Source organism: Tamandua tetradactyla, chromosome 1 (assembly GCF_023851605.1).
Source record: "Tamandua tetradactyla isolate mTamTet1 chromosome 1, mTamTet1.pri, whole genome shotgun sequence".
NCBI classification, from domain to species: Eukaryota; Metazoa; Chordata; class Mammalia; order Pilosa; family Myrmecophagidae; genus Tamandua; species Tamandua tetradactyla.
In genome coordinates this window covers 213,820,198-213,847,480 of record NC_135327.1, presented here as the reverse complement: position 1 = coordinate 213,847,480, position 27,283 = coordinate 213,820,198, and positions in this window count along the sequence as shown.

The following is a 27,283-nucleotide window of genomic DNA, read 5'->3' as shown; positions in this document are numbered from 1 at the left end:
GGCTGGTACTTAAATGAGAGAGCGCAATGTAGCACAGCCCAAGCAGCTCAATATTCCTCATCTCAGCACTCGCAGCTCATCCCAGGCCTTTGGAGGTGTAGAAAGAAATCATCTCGGGGAAAGTTGTTGGAACCCAGAGGCCTGGAGAGAAGGTCAGCAGAGACCATCCTGTGCCTTCCCAAATAAGAAAGAACCTCAGTGGAAAGTTAGCTGCCTTTCCTCTGAAGAATTAACAAAATAAACACCCTTTTATTAAAAGCCAATCCATCTCTGGTGTGTTGCATTCCGGCAGCTAGCAAACTAGAACAGCGTGCAAGATAAATAATCCTCCTTTCCGCAAAAACCCACAATTCAAAGGGATGCATGTAAGGACAAGTAAAATAAATTAAAATTCTGTGCTATAGTTGCTAATAAACCAGCAAATCAGAGTGCTATAGGAGCACACAGCATAATACACAAAGGATCACTATTTAAAACCTCTATTCACACCTACACATGGAACATAATATTCTGCAGTAGTTGCCATTCCCAATTTTATATGTAAGTAGTATCTCCTGTAGTTGTCTCAGACTTGACAGATCAGTAGAGTATTCCCAGAGGAAATGGCATTCAAACCAAGATCTAAAAGATTAGTGGGCATTGGTCTCAAAGAGGTTTTGTGTGGGGAGGAAGGGGTGGTAGAAGCGAAGGAAGAGTTCATATAGGGGGATGAATATGAAAGAGAGCATGAAATTACGCCTTAGGAAACAAAAGACTCGGTGTGAAAGATGAGATTGAGGTGATAAGCAGAGATCAGATTATATGTTACAAGACGGGTTTTATTCTAAAAGCAATGAGGAACCATTAAGATGCTTTGAGTAAAGAAGGCCCTATCAGATATGTTTTTGAAGTATGGAGTGTGGAGTTGGGCTCTCAAAGTGATGCAGGAAGTAAGGAAACAAGGCTTAAAATAGGGTGGGCCAGTGAGAAGAAAGAGTTAGAGCCCTCGGGACTTGAATAGTAGCTGGGAAAGATGAGGGAAATGCAAGGGTCAAAGATAAAAAAAAAAAAAAAAGATAAAACCTAAATCTCTGACCTCATAAATCATGTGGTTAGTGGTGCCTTTGAGACATAGGGAGCAAGATTAATAAGAAGGATGAGTATTGTTTTGATAATTTGAGGTCCTTATAAGTCAGATAAACAGTGATATCCATTAGATCAAATTACGGATTTAGATATTAAGACTGATCTGAATATGGGCATATTTGGGAAGTTTCAGAATAGTTGAGGATGCATGTCAGAAAGTGGAAGAAAATGAGGCTGAAAAAGATGATTCAATATAGCAGTAACCTGTAAAGCATTGGGCCAGAATTTTGCTGTCATTGTTGATACTTAATATGAATTCCACCCTTTTAAGCTCACTTATGTACCATATTTTCCAGAATTCTTTGTCATCAGCATTAAAGTTAAATACCTCCAAAGAGTAAAATTCAAAAGACACATGGAAAGCAGAAGGAAAAGCAACTATTTTCTATTTTCTTCCAGTTAAGAGCAAGATGCTGGGCATTTTTTGGATGGTAACATGGTAGGTTTAGCAAGTGGCTTCCAGATCTAGTATTGAGGATAATACACTCTGGGAGAAGGTAACTGAGATCCTTTCAGCAACTTCTCAGTGATATTTCCATTTCCATATTTCCTAGTACCCACCAGGTATTTTCTGATCTTTGTTCTCCTAATGATTCCAAAGGTCCTGAGAGATGAATTCTTTTATTAATATCCTCTCTAATGAAAATATCTAGAGTGGCTTCTGTTTTCTCAACAGGGTTAAGAATATTAGGTAGTTTAGTTCCTGCCATAATGGAGATGGGGACATTTTTCTTCTTTGTTTGGTTTGGTTCAGTTTGGTTTTGATTTTTAGTTGACTAATATAATAACCAAACTTCCATTTAATAGAAATATACTGGTATCAGGGAAAGAGTAAAGGTTTAGGTGAGGGAAATTAATTATTCAGCTATAGTTTATTTAGACGTCCACAAATGATATGATGAAATGCCTCATCATAAACTTGTTGGCAAGATGGAAAAATGTGGACTATCATTTGAGGTGATGGTGGATTAACGGATTAGCATTTACTGGAATAAAGGTCTCTTGTGATACAATACATATCTTCATCCTCAGAGCTAACTATATTTCAGAAACATGAAAAAAAGACATAGATGACTGATCTATGAAATCTTCTGTTGAAGAATGTTTACACATCAATATGGCAGTATAAAATTCCGGATTGTAAATGATGTCAGACTTAAATATGGGGCAGAAAATCAAGGAAATGAAATTCTATAAACATAAGGATATAATTGTTTCTCTCCTAGAAATTTATTTTTTTCCCAAGAATCTTATAATTAGTTTGTTTTGTTGCATATTCTTTTTGATCACATACTAAAATCACAGTAAATTCTCACTCATGTCAGTGTTTTTTCTCAATGGTCTTTAAGAGAAATACTCACTTATTTAATAGTATCATTGTCCCAATATTCATTCCTCAATGTGCTGGGACATGGCTTTTAATGGTCTCTATCTTATAAGCTAGATTTCATCATAGATATGGGGGGATGCCATAACAGTGGTCTCAATATTGAAATTGAGTTTAAAAGTGACATATTTCACACAAAATTTGTATAATCTTTGTCCCACATCCTGGAATCTCTTTTAAAGAGATACTTTAAAAATGTGTTGAGGACAGCACAGGCATGACTATGTTCTTCAAAACAAGTTATGTATAAGAGTAAAATGCCATAAATAAAAAAAATGGTGGAGTAGGCTCCAAGTAACAGAGATTACGGTATATCCTCTGAAAGAAATAGTTTGTTCTTATTAAAAATTATGGTTAAAAAATAAATAAATAAAAACAAAAAATAAAAGAAAATAAAAAGATGGCTGTATGAAAAAATATATTGTGCAAAGTTCTTATGCCATATAATGATATTTTTAAAAGAATACAGAGTTACATTTACCTTTATTTACAGCTATGTAAAAATTAAATTCATAGGGAAAAGGCTGAAGGAGGAAATACACAAAATTGTAGATCCATTTTTTATTAAAATGTTAAAATTGAGGTCACTTTAACTTAATTTTATCCAGGTCATAGAGGTATGTGTGCATGTATAAGTGAGCATGTACATCTGTATGTATGTAATAAAAAAGCACTATTTTCACTCAAAAATGTTATAGTTTGGAGCATTGTGGATAGGTAATTTCACTTTCATTCTATACATACCAAGTACAAATCTCTAGATTCTAGTCAAATCCCTGTCCCATTATTTTATCTTTTATATATTTTCATTTGTATATCAATTTCTCCAATATTGTAATCTCTGTTGAGAGAAAGATTTAAGTTCTTCATTTTCTAAGACCACAGTTTTTTAGACCTTTGCATAAAGGAGGCACTCAATAAATACTTGTTAAACAAATAAACTGTCATTGAAACTATAAACTAATAGGAAAAGCTTTTATTGAAAAGCTACAATCCTCTTAAGTGAACACTCAGCATGTACTACATTTCAATTATTAGCAAATTTCAAATTTCAGACCAGTATGTTTAGAAATGAGCAAATTTAAATCAATATATCAATAAAATAGAAAACATGACCAATCTGTAAGTAGCATAATATAAATAGTGGTTATAGCCTGTGTGGGAATGATTTGAAATATTTAAACAGAGCCTTAGGGAATTTTTTAATTTTAAAATCTTGAGAGAACATTCTCAGCTAGTAGCAAGGAAAAAGAAAAATGTTGTCTACCTTGGCACATGTTGAACTGCAAATTCATCTTGAGTTCATGTTGGAAAATGTGTTCCTTATATGTGACTTAAATTACATGAGTCATACAATATTCTGACAATGCAACCCTGAGACACTTTAAAGAATTAGGCAATATACTCACAAAATGAAAACAAATATATTTAACTGCCTATATGAGAAAGATATTTCACAGAATATTCCAATGATTATATAAGATACCAGATACTTCTAATATGATTACTATTCTACATAAATGCAAATAGTTTTGTAGGAATATATATTTTGCTAGTCTTCATAAATATTCAATTATCCTTTGCCTTCCCTTGCCTTGGGAAACAAAATCTGAATTACAAAAATATTATGAGCCCATAAACAAAACCAACATTCTTCGGATCTGAACCATCTTTAATCATTAGTGATTCTGGGTCAATGACTATGCATTTCATATCTTAGTGAAATTATAATATATTTCACTAAGAGACAATGAATTCTTAAAAGAAAAATAACTCCCTCCAGAAAACAGAGATTATGAAAGGACATAATGGAGCAGATTATAAGTAAATTGGCTAAAAGTATTACACGATGAGATCTATTATCTTTATGTAAAATGAAAAAAATTTAAAATAGATATTTTAAATGACAAAAATCACAGAAAAAAATTGATATATTCATGAAAAAGCCAATGCTTAACTGAGATATTTCCTTCATAGATCTCCTTAGGTTTCAATACGTATTTTAGCAGTTAACTCTTTGGGAACTGTGCAGGGCAAATATCTCTTCAGACTAATCTCTTAATTTTTATAAAATTAAAATGTTAATTATAGAATGGAGTCTTATTTGGCTGCTATGACACATTACAAAAATGCCACATTAACTTTCTTTATTGGTTACATTCAGTCAAAAAATTGTAATTGATGCCAAGGACGGAAGTTATGGATCAAATAGAGACAATTTAGCAACTTTTCACAAGTTATAGAGTAGTGTCATTATCAGTGTATTGAAATCAGAAGGCTTAAGCCTAAGTCATTGTTGTAGTTTCCTAAGCTACTCTAGCAAAAACAGTCTGCACCTCCAATCCTGACATGCACTCAAATGGCAACTGAATCCATGTCCAGGTAAGCCCTCACCTCACTCTTCTCTCGAGACTTGTTTTCCAGTCACTCAGAATTTTCCAAACCATCAATTTCTAGTTTCTGTGTGCCCAGGAGTTGAGTTCTCAGCTTATCCCTTTTCTCTTGCATTTTACTATAAGCTGCAAGGAGAAGCCACGCTACGCTTTCCATACATAGCTTGGAAATCTCCTCAACTAAATTTCCATGTTCATCACTTTCAAATTCTGCCATCCACCTGACATCAGAGTTTAATTTTGCCAAATTCTCAACCTCTTTAAAACCAGGATTGCCCTTTCTTCAGTTTCTAATAACATCTTCCTCATTTTCTTCTAAGTCCTCATCAGAAATGCCTTTAGTGTCCATATTTCCACCAATAGTCTCTTCAGATCAATCTCTTCCTTTCCTTTCAAGTGCCTCACATTCATCCAGCCTCCACCCATGACCCAATTCCAAAGTCATTTCCACACTTTTAGTATTTGCAATAACACATTTTAGTACCAAAATTTGTTTTAATTTCTGAGGCTGAACAAAGCAAATACCATGAAATGGATTGGCTTAAACAATGGGGATTTATTAGTTTACAGTTTTCAGGCCAAGAAAATGTCCAAATCAGGATATCATCAAGGCAACACTTTCTTCCCAAAGGCCAGCTGTCAGCACCTTTGCTCCTTCTGCTGCGTGGCAAGGAATATGGCAGAATCTGCTGGTCCCTTTCTTCTCTTCTGGGTTTCATTGATTTCAGCTTGATTTCAGCTTCTTTATCCTATAACTTTCTCCACCTTTGTGTGAATTTCATTATCTTATAAAGGACTCCAGTAATAGGATTAAGTCCCATCCTGAATGAGATGGGTCACACCTTAACTGAAATAAGTCTCATCAAAAGTCCTATTTGCGATGGGTTTACCTCCAGAGGATTGGGTTATATTTAAGAACATGTTTTTCTGAGGTATAACAGCTTCAAACCACCAAAATATGATCATGTTACTCACTATCTATGATCTTGATGAATTCATTTTTTTTTTTAACTTTCATTTTGAAAAACGTTCAAAATTACAGAACAGTTATAAAAATAATACGAACCCCATACAGAGTACACCAACATACTCCTGTCCTCTAGGTACCCTACTCACCAAATTTAACATTTTACCACCACATCATAGTGACTATATATATCAGTGTATCAATCCATCTGTCTATCCATCTGCCTTCTGTATGTCTCATGTCTACTTATCAATCCATTTTCTGAACATTTATGTGTAGATTGTCTGCATCATGCTCTTTGAATACTTAATACTGTTATGTACGTTTCCTAAGAACAAGGATGTTCACTCATGTAACAACCTTAATTGCATTTATCTAGTTCAGGAAATTTAACCTTGTTATAAAGCTTACAGTCTATATTCCAATTATTTTGTGTGCCCCTAACATGTCCTTTTGGGCTTTTGTTCTACATTGTTAGATCTCATCCAGAATCAAGTACTGCACCTAATTACCACTGTCTCTTTAGTTGCTCATTCTCTCTCTGTTTTTTTTAATTGTGGGAGCAATTATGCACATAAACTTGCTTATCTCAACCATTCCCAAGCATAACATTCAATAGGATTATTCATATTATACAGTTGAGATACCTTCACCACCTTTCATTATTAAAATCCTCCCATCTCCCCAGACAGAAATGCTGTACCCATTATGCATTAACTCCCCATCCCTCCACCTCCCATACCTGGAAATCTGTACTGCAATTTCTGTTGCTTTGAGCTTGCATATTCTCTGATACTTTCTTTCTAATTACCACTAAACTTAAATTTAACATCCTAAATCTATAGTACTCTTGTTTGTTTATACACCAACTTGACTTCAGTGGATGCACAAACTATGTTCCTATAACCTCTGCCTTACCTTTGTATAGTACTTCTCAAAAATTGAATATTTATTCATTGTAAGTTCAAAACTACCAATTTATTATTACATTTTACACATCTGCCTTGTAGAACCTTTAGGAAGTAAAAAGTACAGTTGCAAACCAAAAAATGCAATAATAGTGAATTTAGATTTACCCATGTCATTATGCTTACTGGAGACCCTTATTTCTTCAAGTGACTTTGATCCATTGCCTAGTGTCCTTTCTTTTCAATGTGCAGAATTCTCTTTAGCACCTTTTCTGGGAATGCTATAGTAACAATGATCTGCCTCAGTTTTTGTTTATGAGGAAATTTCTTCATCTCCCTGCTTTTTGAAAGACAGTTTTACCAGATATAGAAATCTTGGTTGGCAGGTTTTGCTTTCAGCACTTTAAATATGTCATCCTATGGCCATCTTGCCTGCATGATTTCTAATGAGAAATTAGCACTTAATCTTATTGAGGTCCTTTGTATGTGAAATGATGCTCCTTTTTTGCAGCTTTCAGAATGCATTATTTATCACTATGATATGTCTTGGTTGAATCTATTTCAGTTTATCCTATTTAGAGTTCTTTGGACTTCTCAGATATGTATGTTCATGTCTTTTGTTAAATTTGGGAAGTTTTCAGCTACTACTTCTTTGAAAATATTCTCTACTTCTTTTTTTCTTTCTTCTTCTTCTGGGACTCCCACAATGTGTATATTTTTTATACACTTAGTGGTGTCTCTTAGATTCCTCAAGCTCTGTTCGTTCATCTTCATTCTTTGTTCTTTCTGATCCTTAAATGGTATGATTTCAATACCTGAGCTTCAAGTTCATGGATTATTTCTTTTACCAGCTCCAATCTGCTCTTGAATCCCTCCAAGGAATATTCAATTTCTGTTATTGTGGTCTTCAGCTCTGTTTGGTTACGTTTCATAATTTCCATCTCCTATTGATATTCTCTTTGTGTTCATTTATTATTTCCTTGGTTTTCTTTGTTTCCATGTTTCTCTTTTGCTGTTTGAGCACATTTAGGACCATTTTGTAAAGTCTTTGTCTGGCATGTCCCAGGTCTGGTCCCCCTCATTGATGGGGTCTAATACTTTAATAGTCTCCTTTGTTTTAGGCTTTTTCTTTTGATGTTTTGTAATATTTTATTGAAACTGATCATTTTATATTTCAGTGTATTATTGATGAAGTGTCAGTTCCTTAAGCTTCTAACCAGCTAGCGTTATGACAGAAGTTTCCTTGAATGCTAGCAGTCAACAACAATACCAGAAAAAAAGAAAAAAAAAGAAAACACCCTTCCCAGTCTTTGTGATTGACAAGCATGAGTGCTCTCATTCAGAGTTTATGATGCAATGAGTTTAAAAAATGAGCTCAAGTGTGGTGCGATGGTGGTGCAGTGGCAGAGTTCTTGCTTGCTATGCAGGAGACTGGGGTTTGATTCCCGGTGTCTGACCATATTAAAAAAAAAAAAAAGGCTCAAGAGCAAATTGTAAGGATTGCCTTGATCCTTTCTGTGCATGTGCTTTGTCTTGGGCATACATATGTGGCCCTGGGAATTCCCCCCAACTTACACAGATCCAGTGATCCTCTCTTCCCCAGGAAACAGTTTCCTCATGGAACCAGGCCCTGCTCTGTATTTCCTACAGAGAGCAAACCCTTGCTCCAAGTAGCTGCTTGACTGCTTTCCCATACAGCAAGTTCTGGGGCGAGTCCTTCAGGCCACCACCAGTCACATTGGGCCGGATATGCGTGCTCCCAGTATGTTCATGAGGTTTATCCTACTCCCTCCAGAAGCAGACCACTGGCAGCACAGGCTACCTATGCCCTGAGCTGGTGAGGGGACAGGAGAGAGGCCAGCCAGGGCCCCATGGGATCCTAGTGCTCTTAGTAATCTTTTTCTTGATTTGGCATTTATCCTGTCATTCCATCCTTTAACTGTTTTCTGGAGCTTTGATAAAGTATTTCTGCCAGTTATTGCAGATCTTTCCAAGCATCCCTGGAGGGTCAGAGCCCTAAAGCATCTTCCTTTGCCATCTTGATTGGGCCCTCCAGTCATTTTACTTTTAATAGACAGAGCTTTCTTAGGACTAAAATAAGGCAGAATTGATCAGTTTCATTTTGGTTCTAAAATGCCATATGTTCAATATATCATATAATATATGATATATTGAAAAATATTTTTAAGTATATAACACTATGGGTTTTACATAAAAGGGTTACTTGAAAATAAATACTTACATTTAGAGATAAAACACTTAAGGGACATATAGTAGATACTCAGCTGTGGATTGGGCTCTTTCAAAATTGCATAGTTCAAAAATCACACAAGCTTCAGGAAGTTATAGGGTTCAGGAAGTTTGAATCAAAATGTAATCATTAGAAGCACAAGAAAAACATTTTCATCAACAGAACTGAGCGTTGTCTCATTTGCATTCAGGAATGAAAGGCAGTGCTCACGAAGCAGCATAAGTCTGCCACACTTGGGATTCAGCCTTTCTCAGTCTGTTTCTCTCTTTCTTACTGCTTCTGCTCCAGTGTGGAGCTGCCAGCTCCATCTTACATGGCATTCAATCCTGAAGGGGTTTCGGGTACAGGCAGAATTTAAATGCAAACAAACTTGGCCTACTTTCTTCTCTGCCATGGTTTCTGACCAATCCCCATTCCAGAGCATTCTACTATCCTGGTCCTTTCCATGTGTTTCCAATGGACTATTCCTTAAAGAGAAGACCTGATTTGGGAGTGGTGGTGGTGGTGGTGGTGACGGTGGTGATATTGATTATAGCTGTTTGAAAAATCAATAAACCAAATCACTGGGCAGGGATCTCACGCCAGACCCACCATTATAGACTGCTGGCTGGCCAGAGATCTGCTTTTGGCTTCAGCACAGGTCTCTATTCTAATAAATTAAGGCAACCATTCTGAGTTCACACATTTGTTTAAGTATTTCAGCAATATTTCCACAGTGCCTATACTCCAAAATAAATACTTAACTTTTCCCTTTATTAAGTAGTTAGGTCCAAAAAACTTACAAAGTATTTATGTTCTAACAACTTAGTACCTATTTGAAAAAATAATACACATAAACTGAAATAATTTTTTTTATGTTATAGCTAATTAACTGCAATGTTTCAGTAATGGGAAGTGTTCACCAACTGGGCACTGTGTAGTTTCTTCACACTTGGAATCAGATTGTACTCCACCACCCTAATTCCTGGGTCCGAGTTGATTTTTGTTGGCCTTGCTTTTATCATAGCAAGCACCAAAGCCCTGTTTTGCAAAAATGTGATGTCACTGAAAGGAATAGAATGTGATCTAATGTAGAAACTTTTTAATTATTTTAAGCAATTATTTTGGCAGTTATTGACAGATGTTTGCGTATCTCTGTGTTCCTTAAAAAAAGTTAAAGTAATTTGTGATGCCACTCTGAGTTTTCTTTGGCCCCCGAGGGCACCTTAATGCAGTTTTGGAACCAGGGTATTGAGGCAAAGATGACAAGGTTGCCTGGCACAAAGCATAATCACGTATATGTGACAGCAGGGATTGTGCATCTTTGCACCTCCTGCACTCTGGACCATGCTTGGTAAGTTTTAGTTCCGGATGCATGCATGTGTTTTGAGTATGTGTAGGAAGTGGAAAGGAAAATATACAAGCTTAAGAAATGCTTGTGGCAGTTTTTTTTTCCTGAGACGTGATTCCTGGGTATTAATGTTAATTATGAAAAACAAGTGATAATTATAATAAAAGTTTGTGAGAAACACTAATCTGATATTGATGCGGAGGATTCTATGGAAAAGTTCATTCTGAAAGCACAGATAGAAAATCTTATGTTGAGGTGAGAGAAGTACATATTTAAAGAGCTTAGAGAAGCCAGTGTAGAGATGTGACTAGAAGCACTGGTCATAGAATATGGTATTAAATAAGACTATTACGGATATAAAAATAGGATTCATGATGGGAGGATGATGATAACAAACTGCACTGTAATCTAGGATGTGACGAGGGACTAAAATAAACTATTGTCAGTAAGAGTGAGGAAAGGAGGCAGATCTGGTAAAGATTTTCTTTTTGTCTCCTTGGAACTTTGCTCCATCAAACACTAGCTTTACCTTAACCTTTACAATTTTGAGAGTTTATGAACATGTTTTCATGATCACTTTACAAAATAAAGCAAAAACTTCTCTTTATTCCTGTGCCTTCATTTTTTCTTTCCTTTAGCGGATCAGTCTCTTGAAAATCTATACTAGTCATTTCTATTCCTTCACCTTGCCTTTACTTTCAACCTATTGAAATTTGGCTTCTTCACTACTCTGCAGCTATGTTTACTCTTGTTTTGTAACAAACCACACATCCTTTTCTCTGCGATTACCTTACCTAATTCTCAGAAATCTGCCTCTACTTCCTGTTTCTTCTCTGTGATTACTTTCTTTGTAGTGGGCCTCTTTTCCTCTCCCAGCACTTTAAATATCAGTTCCCTTCATGGTCTTATTGGCAGACTTCTTTTCACTTTGTGAACATAGCTTAGTTCTTGCTTTAGGTTCTTCTCTTACTTGCTAGCATTATCTCTAGTCTTGTTCCCACTCACAACTTGACTCACATTCACACTGAACCCATCACTATGCTTCTGCCTGCTTGGCGCTTTTGTGACTCTTTGCCTTCCCTTAATGCCTTCCCTCTATCCAGGACCAGCAACATAATTTATGGAACTCAATGCAAAATGAAAATGGTGCCCCTTGTTAAAAAATTATTAAGAATTATAAGTCAGAGACAGTAGAGCATTAAACCAAGCTTAGGAACTGTCTAAACTCAAGCCCTGCAACTGCAGGTCTCACATCCCCATGAAACTGACCCTGCCTCAACTTCTGCTCATTCTTTAAAACTCATCTCAAGGAATCCTGTCTGACCATGTGTCTGCATCAGTCTGAGTAATACCTTTCTTCTATTCTCCCAACCCTTCTGTGCAAACCTTTCTTCTAACTCTTCTCACTTCACTATAAGCTCTGGTTTACTTTCCTGCCTTCCCGAGTGAATTGTAATTTTGACAGCAGGGATTGTTCATCGGTACCTCCTGCACTCTGGACCATGCTTGGTAAATATTAGTTCCTGATGCACGCCTGTGTTTTGAATATGGGTAGGAAGTGGAAAGAAAAATGTACAAAGGACATAGCTATGGATAATGAGAGAGGAAACAAACTCATAGACTTGATTGTCCATGAATTGAAGGGCAGTTCAGGGAAACAGAATGCAGAGAAACTGTATGAGTTGAGAGTAGTTGTTATATCAGTCTAGAATTCATTGGCAATCCAATTTCTCCACCGAAATGACCCCTATTAAATTTGTTTTGAACAAGAATTTAACCTTATATCTAAGTTAGTCCTATCAATAACAAAACACTATCTTAAAAACGTGTCCAGTTAGGCTCTTACTATTTGTCCCACTACTGGAGAGAGAGTGGGGGGGTGATGGAATTATGTACACTGGGGAAGATGAAGTAGAAGTCTGCAGAAAAGCTCAGAGACTTCTACAATGCATGCCCACCAATTGTCCATCCACTGTGCTGTAGACTTTTACAGATAAAGCAGCTTATGCTGGGAAAGTGTATTTCCTGGAGTACCATACTCCATTGGAACCACCAGGGACCTCTGCATCTAATTTCACTCACACAGGTCAATGTTGTTTAACCAGAAGAACAGTATGTCTAGCACCAAGTCAGTCTCCACCATGCTCAGTACATCACAGTGATTTACCTAATATTTGGCCTTAATTTAATTTCATATAAAATATGTCTCATAAAACCTGTGTTACAAGATATCTCGCCATTTTATCATCCTCGCTGTTACACTTGCTGCAAGAGAGTTTCTGCATTTTTTAATAAAACTACTGTCAATAATACCTCGGCAAGATTCCAGGAAATGATACCAGAGTCCTTGAATTTCTCAGATGTGCAGTTTTATGCAACAATTCTCTCCACCAAAGGGATAAAACAACCATGGACAAATGAATGATCAAAATAGTTAATATAAGGTGATTATGAAATTGCATTCATTGTTTGATGTTACAAATTTAGTTGCTAATAGAGTATATTATTTTTAAATTGTAGGAAATAAAATAAAAATAAAGTAAAAGAAGGGAAATGTGTGATTGATGAACATATCGTCTTTTTATGTTTGTCTTAGGTTGGAGGCAGGGACAAAAATAGGGAGCTGGTAGTCGTTGACCAAGTTTTGATCATACTGGATGGTTACTTCAGAAGTTGTAGGAAAAAATTCTTCTGCCATATATGGTCTGATTATTGTCTGTTTGCATTTTCAGTCTCTCAACAGTAGTTATCTCTCAATAAGATTTCATAAGTGATTATAGTTATAGAAAGGAAATATCATAAGTGTTTATGATATGATAGGAGAAAAATGAAGGCCTTAATGCTATTTTTAGTACTTTCTCTGTTATAAAATCTATTTATGGCACTAATTTTATTTGAACTAAAATCAGGAAATGTGTATTGCTGATCCTATATTGAAGTGGAGAAACAAACTAAAACAATTGAAACTACTTGTCCAAGACATAGACAGAACTCAGCAAGGTAAGGTTTCTTAAATGTGTTAATGTGTTAAAAGCCAATTTAAAACTGGCTTTAAATTGCTTCTAATGCTAACATAAGAGTACGGTATAACTCTATTATGAAAATATTGACATAAATGCATTAGGAGGGCTTAATTATGACTAATAAAAAGCCCAAATTAAGCTGCCTTCAATAACAAAGTGGATTTCGACTCCATGTAATGTCAAAAAGGGTCAATTGGATTCAAATGCACAAGGAACTCATTAAGGTCCAGTTGTCCACAATGTGCTTGCAAAATGGTCAACAACAACAAACACTTCTCAGTTTAACTTAAGTCTTCATCATCTATGAATTAAAGGGAGAGGAAGTCAGAAAGGGAGAAATAAGGAAAGAGAGAAAGCAAGGGAGACTTTCATGTTATTTTTTTCTCAGAAGCACTGAAAAACATCTTTTTCTCTAGAAAAAGGTGCATGGAATCCTATTTCATTGACCCAAATTGTATCACATACATCTCCTTGAATCATTAATGAAAGATCAGGAATGGCATCACACTGATAAATAGCTTAAACTTGACTTCTATGCCCTGTTCCTAGAACCAGTGTTGTAGCCAAGTATCCCAAAGTACATGGGGTTGATGTGGTTGGGGGATGGCAGTAGATACTCTAACATTTGGGAAAGGAATCAAAGGAAAAGCAATGGATATTGGAGAGACAACTAAGGAGTGAAAAGTATAAAACAAGATGGTCTCCTTACACTAGTACTTACATTACTATATAGTAAAAAGGATATTACTAATAATTGCATATTCTTTCATCTAAGAGTATTTTTAAGGAATCAAGTTTTATGATTTCTTTAGTTGTACAGGACATATGATCCTAACTTTTAACTTAATAACTTTTTAAGAAATTAACATTATCCTTATCAGAAACATAAATTCACGTCCAAGGCAAAAAGAAGTTGGAAAACAAAGGAAAAATTTAAACTACCCATAATCTCTGTACTCAGAGAAAACCACATATAACACTTTTGGTCTCTTTCCTTCCAGTCCTCTGTGTATGTGTATTATATCATTATTTAAAGCACCAATTATTGAGTGTTTCATGTATCCTAATTTTTATGTTATGATTCACTAAGTATAATTTATGTTTACAAAATGCATTTCATGTTTTTCTTATTTTGGCTTTTTTTTTTCCTCTTTTCATTGACTTCTTAGCTTACTTAATTTTATTCGTCTTTATTCAGTAATATAGGGGTTTAAGGCTATAAGATGTCTTTAGAAAATAGCTTTGACCACACATAATTTTATGTTTATGTCATCATTGATGTTCTGCAGTTTGGTTTCCCTTTATAGGGGATTGAATCATGTACACCAGGAAAAAAAACATTCAAGTCTTAACCACATTCCTGTAGATGTGACCCTTGCAGATGTTATTGTTAGTTAAGGTGTGGACTCATTTGTGAGTAAAATCTTTGAAGACTTTGAAGTCAAATTTAGTCAGGGTAGGCCTAAGTTCATATGACTAGAGTTCCTATAAGGCAGAGGAAATTTGGGTGCAGTCAGAGAAAGTCATAAGAGGGGCCCAAGGAGACAGAGAGTGTCATGTGACAGAGGCCAGAATGCAAACCGAGAATCCTCAAGGACTATGGCAAGCTAGCACCAGACTGCTATAGAATCCAGAGGAAGGCATCACCAACCGAGAACATGAGTCTGGACTTCTGATCTCCAGAACCATGAGACAGTAAATTATAGTGGTTTAAACCCACCACTGCATGGCTTTTGCCATAGCAGTTCTGGCAAATCAAGACAAAATCTGCCCAGTCATTAACTGTAGTAATATTTTGCAACATTAAATTGTTAGTCTTATCTGTTTTGTTAGCCTTAACTAATATTTTATTGTTTTCATTGTGCTTTAGAGAAACATGTCTTGTAAAGTTTCTGTTTTGGGGAAAAATTGATCACTGCTACACAGAATGTTAGTTATTCCTTGTGATGTAGCATAATCTTCCATGAGGGGCATCTTCAATGTCTCTCACAGGTTGGTTTTCTGGGAGTAGACCCTGAGATGGAGTGTGTCATGAACATGTATATCAGGAATGAACATGTATATCAGGAATTAACATCTGTGGGAGGGAACAGAGGAACAGGAATATGCTGAAGATGAAGTCAGAATACTATACAGGCCCAAAAGAGGGGAGCCACGGAGACCAGGCCAAATGACTTGTGTTTAGATACACTCTAGGTCATTGGATTTGGGCTGCCTCCAAGAAGGTTGTGTGCTGGTGCATGGGACTTTGCAATGGGGCAAATGTTAAAGGAGCTGACAATCACAGACTGACTCCTGACATTTGGACAAGTCGCTCTTTGAAGGGGAGTCTGGGTAATACATCTCCACTGTAGCTAGTTCCATGTATGTTTATGTATCCTCATGAATTACTTATTTCAGAATATCTGTATTCTAGGTTGAATAATTTGTTCTGTCTACTGGATTTATCAAAACCTGGGAAAAGTATATCGAAATCTATCACTCTTCTATTTTGTATCACCTTGCATTTGCATTTTTTAAACTTTTTATCTTAAATAATTTTAGCTAACAAGAAAGTAGAAATATAATACAAAGAATTTTCATTGACCCTTCACTCAGCTTCCCCAACATAACCATGCTACAATGATCAAAAACAGAAAATGAACATTGATAAAATGCTGCCAACTCAATCTCCAGAACTTATTTGAATGTTGTCAATTGTCCAGCAATTCTTTATTTGTTCCAAGAGAAAATCCTGGATCTCTCATTCTATTTAGTTTTCTTCTGTCCTTAATATCCTCCAACCTGAAATAGTTTATCAGTATTTATTTCTATTTTAGGATCTTGATATTTTGAGATGTTCTAGACAGTTATTTTCTATAATAGTCATTAATTTGGATTTGCCTAGAGCTTCTTTCTGATTACATTTAGGTTAGGCTTTATTTTGTCAAGAATACCAAAGCATTTGTGTCTTTCTTTTTGCCTCATATTAGGAAATGCATGATTTTATATTTCTCATTACTAGTGATGTCAACTTTGATCATTTATATAATATAAAGCTTTAATTCTTTCCCTTGCCATTAATACATATCCAGCAGGGCAATGTTTTAGGAGTGTTTTCTCATCATACTTTTGCCTACTTTCACATCCATCATAATTCTTGTCTGAAACAAAGTTTTCCATACTGTTTGATAAATGGTGACTTTATGGACTGAAAGAAAGTTTTCATTTCTTCTTCATTGATTTACTTATTTGATTATATCAGTAGAGGCTCATGGATATTTATCTTATTATATGGTTAATAATCCATTATTTTCTTTATTTTGTTGCTCATAGTGTGCCATATTCCCCACGTATTTCTAAATATTTCATCTTCATTTTTATTATATGTTCTTTAGTATGAAAATCTATGCTTTTTTCAGTTTTGTCAATATTATTTAACCAATAAAATAAATTTCCTACTAATAACATTAAAATAAATTTCTGCAAGATATAGGTTAGTAAAGCCTATTGTTCTATACCCATTAACAGATTTTCAAAATGTCATAAAAAGGGCAGTGAATTGCTGGCTGCATATTATGATACACTTGCTGGTATTTTAGCTGTTTTCTTGACTCACTAACAGCTCTTTCTGCATCTGTTAAAAATAATATCTGCCCTTCAAAAAATAAGCATTAAATCACCAAAATATTATAATAAATTTCTTCATTCAGTTATTCCTACTGTAAAATCTGCAACATAAGAAAAATAGAATTTAGTTATACCGTCCCCAATTTTTACTTCATCACCTTGAACACTTCCTTGTTAGCCAATAACATTATGACTCCTGCTTGACTTCTACTGCTATTTGCTTGTACATGGCATCCCTTATTTTTGTATACTGATTCATTTTCTTCCCACGTTTTTCTTTTAAATTCCCCTAATCATTTTAATAGGATGAAATTTAAATATCCATACTTGTTCTACTGTCTTAAAAAGACATCCTTATATATGTTTTTAACATATTTCTATCAATGAATATGTTGACAATTTATGGTGGTGATGAGAATGAAGCTGGAAAGAATGTGGTTTGAGACTTAATAAAGTCAGCTAATGTTGGTCCTGACCAATAAATCAACAGCTAAATGCTCTGCTATCAAATTTTAATTAATTCTTCCTTTCCCTCCTCATATTAATTGAATGTCCTTTAAGTCTTTGAGAGAAAGTGTTTGCAGCTTTCAGCAGGAATACTCTTAGGGTTTGCCGGAGATTTTTATTAATTGCAATGAATGCAGGGATTGTGGACAACCAAATTTTGAAAAGAAAGACGAGCTTGGAGGGCAAGTCTCTCTTTGATAAATGTGATATTTCAGGATCGCAATAAATCTTTTTGAACCTAAGAACCTGGAAGTAATTTTTCACAACTTTTAAAATATTCAGCTATTCCGTTGATCCAGTTACTAATATCCTTATATTCCAACATTCTTATTAATACCAACTTCAAAATACAAAATTTAAAAATGCTACAAATTAGTTCAAGAACTCTAGTCATAATTAGACATTTCACCTTGATCACAAAAACTTTATCTGCACCCAATTTATATCCATATAGGGCTAAAATATCCATTTAACTATTAAAATGCTAAAGCCAGTTGAATTTTCTGTCTACAATTCTAAATATATTATTTGGAATTTTAATTCATTCTCAGTTTGTTTATTTTAAAGACCATCTGTAGATATATGATACAATCTTTTAACAATATTATATAATTAAATTAAAAATCAAGGTATAGCAATGATGGCCAATAATTGCAATGTAAACTTAAACATCATGTCCACTCATCATTCTTCGTATGAATAAAATGTGAAAACAGCTACCCACCCCCACTTCATTTTATGTATGTTATAGAATGAGAGAAAAGACTACATTTTAGGAAAGGAGGGAAGATCCAAGAAGTGGTAAATTCTGCCTCAAATCTCTGTGATGAGGTTATAGGACGGCAATCTCTTCAACTCCACAACCAAAGCCATGTATAATTCAGGACTAGGAGTTGGAGTGGGTGCAGAGCTGTAGTTGTCTCCAATAGCTTGGGTCAGAGAGTTCTAGGAAAATCTTTCTTTCCAACCTAACTTTAGCTTTTGAGTGTGTAGATACTTTCACTCTTCATTGAGCTTTATCAGACAGTTCAGAATTTTAGCAGTGCACTAAAGCTTTTAAACATTATCATATACTTCAATGGACATCTTTATTTTATCTCTGCCAAGATCTGCAATGAACCCAGGATCTCCCATGGTCATGCTGTTTCTGTGGGGTGTGGATCAGAGGAGTTCCACAGTCAGCCCATGACCTTGGATGCAGGTGCTTTGGTATTAGATGTCTAATCTGTCTAAGGCTAATTCAGCTGTTCAACTCAAACTCAAGAACATGACTCCCTTGAGAGTGATAAACTAGGATGGGTAGGGAGACTTGGAATAATACTTCATAAACTATGTGCTGAGAGTAAAATAGGTGTTTGGGGAAACTGTATTACTTTAACATCACCAAGGGAGCATTTAGTATAACAGACGAGGTTAGGAGAATTCCACATGTGCCAAATTATGGACAGGAGAAAACACACTACTCAGCAGATTGAGTTCAATGTGTACAAAGTTCAAAGAATGATAAACAGTTGTAAAGGCCATCGGTCAAGGGTTTCAATACCTCTTAAATGACAAGCTGCTGAAGGTTACTGTGGGCATTCACTTTGCTAGAAACTGTTAATTTTAAAACTAGGTGCTCAAATAAATCAATTCGGTTAGAAACCTTGAAAAAGGCAGGTGAAAAGCATAAAGCACAAATCAATCTTTCCTGTAGGCTTTATTTTAGAGAGTCAAACATGAAAATACGTGAAGATGTTTGACCTTTTAGCTTTTATTATATTAGCGAGGTAGAAATTAAGAGTTCCCCAGATGTTTTATAGAACCATGTACATTGGGTACATGTGTCATTTCCTCTAAATACCCATCGAAGTTTGTAGTTACTTAGCAACATTTTTATGTTCCTCTGGAATTCTTTCAACTAAACACATCAAAACAGTTCTCTTTGTTTCCTAAGAGAGTTCTCTTCAAATCTAAATTCATTTAGAATGTGTTACTATTTCCAGCATCTGTGAGTTATATTAACAACAGAGACTCCTAACAGGAACTTTAACTCAAAAGGTCTCTGTCTCTTGACTTGAAAATGCATTTAAAAGTGACATATCTAATTCAGATTGGTAAAATTTCTAGCACATTTTTGGATCCTTTTCAGAGCCCTTAAAACTAAATGCCTTGTGACAGATATATTTGTATTTTTGTCATTTCTTCAAAAATGGTGTAATGGGAATTTATAGTAAGTATCCTTGTTTCATTATCTTTCTAGCCTCTCTAGGAGCAGCATTTCATAAACTCTGTTCCTTAAAGTTAAGTTTCAATGAGAACAAATTTTAAAATTAATAACTTATAGCTCTCCAAATATTATCGTTCTAATCTTAATCTTAAACTTGAGTGCTTATTAAAGATTTTTAAGCCATTACTACAATAAAGACGTAAACCATTTCTTTCTTTCTACTTTCATCCCTTTTGTTCCCCATGCCAATACTCTCCTCCCCTCCCCACAAGCCCACGCAACCACTGCTTTGCCTTCTGTAGATACAGTTTTGCCAGTTTCAAATATTATATAGAATTATAATACGCTCTCTTTTTCATCCTCTTTTTCACAGGAAAATGTATTTTGAGATATCTATTATTGTGATAAATAAGACATTAATTTTTACTCCTGAGTACAATTCTATTATTTAAATAGACTCTGCTTTGTTGATCCATTTTCTTGCTGATGGACATTTGAGTTGATTTCAGTTTTGGAAGAGTAAGTATAAAATTTCCATGAGCATTCATTTATGCATCTATACTGACATGTTTTTATTTCATTTAAATAGCAAGGGATGAAATTTGATGAATCATATGGTCAATATAATTTGTGAGAAACTTCCAAATTATTTTCCACTTCCACTAGCAACATGTGAGATTTGCAATTGTCTCACATATTCACTGGCACTTAGCATTAATTGTCTCTTTAATTTTAACCCTTCTACTGTGTGGAAATGTATGATTTCAGAAATTCAATTTTTCAATTTTAGAATTTCCATTTGATTCTGTTTTAATTTTTCTATGTCTCATTTTAGTACTAATTTATTTATCATTCATTAAAAATGCTTCACTTGTTGAAAATGTTTTTTTCAATTAAAATAGATATGATAACTACTTTAAAAATTCTTATTTGGGACATCTGGCTCATCTTGGGATTAAATTCATTATCTTTTCTCTTGAGAATGTGTTCTACTTTTCTGATTCTTCAGATGTCTGGTTATCTGGGATTTTACCTGGATATAATAAATGTTAACTTGAGATTCTAAAATCTGCTCTATTTCCCTGATGAGTAAACATATTTTAAATAAATACATTTTAGTAGGTGATTTTCTTGTTTGAGTTTGAGCATCTAAGTTCATTCCTAGAGAGGTAGCTCTGGTCTCAGTTCAGATCTTTCATCTTAGGCTGAGATGTTTTTAGGCTATCCTACACATCTGTTTCAGGGGCATCAGAGATGTGGGTAGAGTGATTTGGTGATTCTCCTCTCTGGCTCTTTCTCTTATGGGATTATATCACTCACTTCAGTATTTATTGATTCCTGACTAAATTCTTCAGGTTCTCTTTGCCATGTTATCCAGGTTCGCCCCTACTACCACTGTGAATGACACACACACTATATTTAGCCTTAGACAAGAAGGAAAAGAACTGAGAAGTTACTTTTATAGCCCCCAGTCTCCAATCCTCCCAGCAAGTGTGCACAGCACATCAGTCTTCCAGCTATCACTCTCCACTGTCCAAAATTTTCAGTTGCTTTCTGCAGAGGATTATCTGGTATGGACCTTAACTTCTGTCATGCACAGAAGCAGATATTTGTCCATGAAGTAGCTTTCATGTTCATTCTCTGATGGCATCATTGTGATTAATAGAATATCTCAATTGGAATGGCAACCAAAGTCTCAATTTTTCTCCTTAAAATCAGTGCTTATTGTTTTCTATTTACCTAATCCAGATAATCAAGATAATTTATATATTGTCTTCTAGAAGATTTTGTATTTTAATTTTCTTATTTAGCTCTACAATTCATCCAGAATTGATTTTTGAATGCAATGTGAGCTATTTATCAGGATTTGTGTTTCAGTAAAAAACATTTTGTGATTCATTAAAAATCTTTTATTTCATGTGTTTAGCATCTACATAGAAAGAAAATGTCTAAATAACACTATATTTAGAATCAATTTTTAAATTTCATTTATGGTTGAAACTAACTCTCTTTACATTAGACACAAGAATCAAATATTGTAATCAATCAATTAATCAGTCTCTAAATTAAAGTACTAAACTACATTGGGCTGTTAAAATGACATCAGCAAAAATGTTTTGATCAAATTAACTTTCCTCAGGCAAGTGAATTAAGTTTCTCAAACCAAGCATGTAATTAGAATCCTTTCCTCTCTGGTATATATACTTTACACATTAAGAATGCTTGAAATGGTTTCTTTTTCATGAATTGAAATAGAATAGTGATGTTTAAGTCCTAAACTTTGTGAATGAAACTCTGACCACATCAAAATTTGACAAGCAATTCTAAAAACTTTCATTCAGTCTATCATGTAATAAATAAAATAACATTAAGTCCATAATCCTGAGATATTAAAAATGCCTTCTACTCTGTATTGTCTTTTTCATTATCTTTTAGTTTCAGTTTGCTAAAGCTGCCAGAATGTAATATGCCAGAAACGGACTAGCTTTTATAAAATAGATTTATTAAATTAAAAGTTACAATTCCAAAGCCATGAGAATGTCCGAGTTTAGGCACAAACATGAAGATAATTTCTTAGAGGAAAGGCAGTCAGTATCTGGAACATGCCTGTCAGCTGGGAAAGCACAGGACTGACTTCAGTTGGTCTTTGCTTTAGTTTGTGACTTTCAGCTTCTGATTCCAACATCTGAGAACCTCTCTTAGCATTTCTGGGGCAAACTCTAGATTTCTTCTCTTGGTTTAGAGTCTCCAACCATCTTTGTCTTGGTTTCATTTATCTTTTCTCTGTGTTGGTTCTGAGCTCTCTCTCTCTCTCTCTGAGCTCTTTTGAGGACTCGGGTAAACTAATTAAGACCCACCTTGAATGAAAAGGGCCACATCTCCATGGAAATAACATAATCAAAAGTTCTCATCTACAATAGTTCTGCACCCACAATATTCGATTAGAAGAGCATGGCTTCTCTCAGGTACATAACAATTTCAAAGCAGCACATTCCACCCTCTGGATCTCCAAAATGCATACTGTTTTCATATACAAAATGCATTCATTTCATCAAAATATCACAAAAGACTTAAACCATTTTAGTTACAATGCAAATGCAATGCAAAGACAAAAACAATACACAATCTTATCAAAATATGTTACAGGAATTCTCTTCTGGCTGTGGACCTGTAAAACTAGAACACGTTGTCTTCTGCCAAAATGCAAAGGAAGGACAGTCATAAGATAAACATTTCTATTTCCACAGGAAAAAATTGAAAGGAAAACAGGGGTCGCCAGACCCAAACAGTTCCAAAAAAACGCAGGGCAAATTCCATTCTATTTTAAGATCTGAGAATCATGTATCCGTGGAGCTTAAGCGAGAGGCAGTACTACTCTTTCCAAGGGCCTATGCAGTGGCCTCTCTTCAGACACTGGGGTGAGGGCTGCCACTTTGGTGAGCATTGAGGATACCACTTTCTTCTTTCTCCAACCTTCTCCAGACATCTGGATAACACCAGATATCCATCTATATGGCACATGTTCAACCCCTTTAGAGTGGTGGGGTGGCAGCTCAGTTCTCCCCAATCCCCATGGAAGGTGTTCCACCCTTTCTGAGGCCTGACATGGCAAAACTTTTCCTGAACACCCAGGAAGAAAGACTGTCCTCCGCCTTTGGGGCATATTCACCCTCTTTACATGCCTGGGTGGATCTGCTCTCCTGAACCAAGGTTTCCTGGCTCCAGATCTGAGCCTCTATGGCTCTGCCTTTGAAGTCATTTTTCCTTCAATCATCCATTTTCTGTCCCTTTTAGTACAGGTTGGCAGTGGTTCCATTCATGCAGATCTCACAAAAAATTTCTTGGTTTTCCATGCAGCATACAGAGATTCAACCATAAGGCAACAGGGCTTTCTACACATCCTTTCTGGATAACTCCATCTCCAATTATGGCATGTTCTGTAATCACTGAATGATTCCATGTTTGGCTAAATCCTCACATGGGACAATATTTTCTGGGGTCTCATTTTCCAAAAGCTCAGAATTTTCCAAACTATCAGTTTCTGGTTTCTTCGTACCCAAGAGGTCAATTCTTAGCTTATCCCTTTTCTGTCACATTTTTGTATAAACTGTAAGAAGTCAGGCTGCATTTTCCACATTTAGTTTGGAAATTTTTTCAGCTAGCTAACTGTTCTAGTTTGCTAGCTGCCAGAATGCAATATACCAGAAACAAAATGGTTTTTGAATAGGGAAATTTAATAAGTTGCTAGTTTACAGTTCTAAGGCTGAGAAAATGTCCCAATTAAAATAAGTCTATAGAAATGTCCAATCAAAGGTATACATCCAACAAAAGATACTTTGGTTCAAGAAGGCTGATGAAGTTCAGGGTTTCTCTCTCAAAGTGAGAAGGCACATGGTGAACACAGTCACAGTTTCTCTCTTGGCTGGAAGGGCACATAGTGAACATGGTCAGGGTTCCTCTATCATCTGGAAGGTGGTGAACACAGAATGATCTGCTAGCTTCTTCTCCTGGCTTCATGATTCAAGAAGCTCCCCAAGAGGCATTTTCCTTGTTCATCTCCAAAGGTTTCTGGCTGGTGGTCTTTTACGTCTCATGGCCATGTCTTTCTGCTCCGCTGTCTCTGAATCTCTCATTCTCCAAAATGTTTCCTCTTTTATAAAACTTCAGAAACTGGGCCACGGTGGCTCAGCAGGCAGGAATGCTTACCTGCGATGCCAGAGGACCCGGTTCGATTTCCGGTGCCTGCCCATGTAAAAAAAAAAACTTCAGAAACTAATCAATACCCACCCAAATGGGTGGAGACATGCCTCTACCTAATCCATCTTAACATATCTTGATTAAATCACATCTCCAGGGAGATGATTTAATTACAGTTTCAAACACACGATACTGAATAGGAATTAGAAGAAACAGCTTCTTTTACAAAATGGGATTAGGATTAAAACATGGCTTTTCTAGGGTACATTCATCATCTCAAACCAGCACACTATCCAAGTTCATCATCTTCAAATTCTTCTATTCAACACCAGGACTGAATTTTGTCAAGTTCTCTGCCACTTTAAAACAAGCATCACCTTTCTTCCAGTTTGCCATAACACAGTCCTCATTTCTGTCTAAGGCCTTATTGGAAGAACTTTTAGCATCCCTATTTCTACCAAAAGTCTCTTCAAAGTAATCCAGGCCTTCCTATTCACCTCCTCACAATTCTTCCAGAAACTTCTCCTTATCCATATAAAAGTTGTTCCAACATGCTTGGTATTTGCAAACCACAGCACCTTATTTCTTTGGTACCAAAATCTGTTTCAATTCTCTCAGCTATTAGAATGCACTATACTAGAAAATGACTTGGGTTAATAAAGGGGATTTACTAAATTACAAGTTACAATTCTAAGTCCATGAAATGTCCAAATTAAAGCACCAACATGAGGTTACCTTCTCAGAGGAAAGGCAGTCAGGATCTGGAACACTTTCTATCAGCTAGGAAGGCACATGGTTGGCTTCAGTTCGTCCTTGATCCCAGTTTGTGGCTTTCAGCATCTGATTCCAGTGGCTTTTACTGTAAGTGTCTGTATAGGCCCTTACTTAGCTTCTCCGTGAGCTCTTTTAAGGACTGCAGTAAACTAATTAAGTCCCATCTTGAGTGGGTAGTGTGACATCTCCATGGAAAAAATCAAATCAAAATGCTCCACCCACAATATGTTTGCACCCAAAGGACTGGATTAAAAGAGCACAGCTTTTCTAAGCTACATAACAGTTTCAAACTAGCACAGTTACATATTTCTGTTTACCATTAAAATTAACAACTGAAGAATAGAACTAATAATCAGAAAGTTTAAAAGAGAGTTTAGTGGTATCCATACTAGAAATAACAAACATATACATGATTTTACAGGTAAAATTTCAACTTGATATTTACCAATACTTACATCAAATTCTAGATTTTTAATACTATTTCAGTTTGCAGAAATATATATGTGAGATACACAGTGATATTCTGAACATCACCCCTATTTAATTTTAAGCTTCCAAAAGGTAGGTTTTCAGTCTTATTCATCCCTTTGTTTGCAACTGCAATATTTTTCAAGCATGATTAATGATGTTAATTGTAGTCTAAAATGATAAAAATCTGGAGTACACGGGTAGTTCAATAGTAGAATGCTCATCTTCCATGTGAGAGACCTGGGTTCGATTTCCAGACCATGCACCTAATAAAAAAAAGGAAGAAAAATTCCATAGTCAGCCAAGATAAGAAAAGCATCCAAGTGGAACATTATAGCTTAGTCCCAGATATAAGGTATTTTGAAAAAATTAACTGGGTAGTTTACTTCTGCACATTTTATCTTTTTAAGATTATCTAAACACTTAACTTTGTATAGGGAAAAAATCAATTTAGAGTAGCTGTTCCAACACTCTAATTACAATGACCAGTTTTAATATGTGTTGATACCTGAACATTATCATTTACCATCAAATAATATTGCAAGTGAGATTTTTAAAACATAGCAACTAAAATGTTGTTCAATGTAGTTGAATAACTCACGATATAAGGAAGATGCCGTTTACTGGAAGCCCTATTTTATTTTTGACTTGATACACATTTTCCCTTTTCCTCTCACATCTATATTTCTTCTTACAAATCAATTAAGAAAGAGATGAAAAATCATCAGGTATAAAATGGCATGAGAAGGAAGGAGAATAATCGCTTACATGGTAAAGCATGTAATACATGGGTAAAACATAGCGATTCAATAAATTATTTTTATGCCTTCTATGATGTTAACAGTTGGAGGAGAAAAGGAGTGATAAATGATATTTTTCTTCACATTGATTAAAAAACAACAACACAATAATTTATATATATTTTTAAATAGGTTTCAGTGGAATAAGTATGAGAAAAATTTTGTAAGGTACATATAACTCACTTCCTATCAAAACATAATTTTTTTACAATTAGATTGTAATTCATGAAAATAAACTGAAAAACATCCTAAAAGTCAAATCCTTGAATGAAGAAAAATCTGATCAAACTCAAGATATAGATATATTTTAATGCAATGTTCATGAATAGGATATTATGATTTCAATTATCTGGTACATTTGTTTTGAATAGCATCATTGTAAGCTTTTCCAATCTACGTCACCATGATATGTTGGAAAGGATTAGCTTTCTTAAAAGAAACTTTCAGCTAAAAATTATTTTAATAGCACTTTATTTCACAGTATTTCTTTTGAGGAAGCTGTTACGTAAACCACAAACTACTATATTCATTTATACTGTGTTAGCAAGAATTCCATCATGTGCACATTAAGTACTCTGTAAATTTGTAGTAGCCTCCTAACTGAGACAGACATGTAAAAAATATATGAAGGAGGTGCCAGCATGAATCTGGCTGCTTTTTAATGAAAGTTAATTGATTGAAAAATGCAGAAAGACTAAGTGAATTACCAAATTTTTTGTCAACATAAAAAAGATCTTTTGTGGTTTATCTTTATAAATTTTAGTAACTTAAAAATTGAAAAATTAACAAAATATTTATAATTTAGATGAAAATATAAAGCACAGCATTATGAGA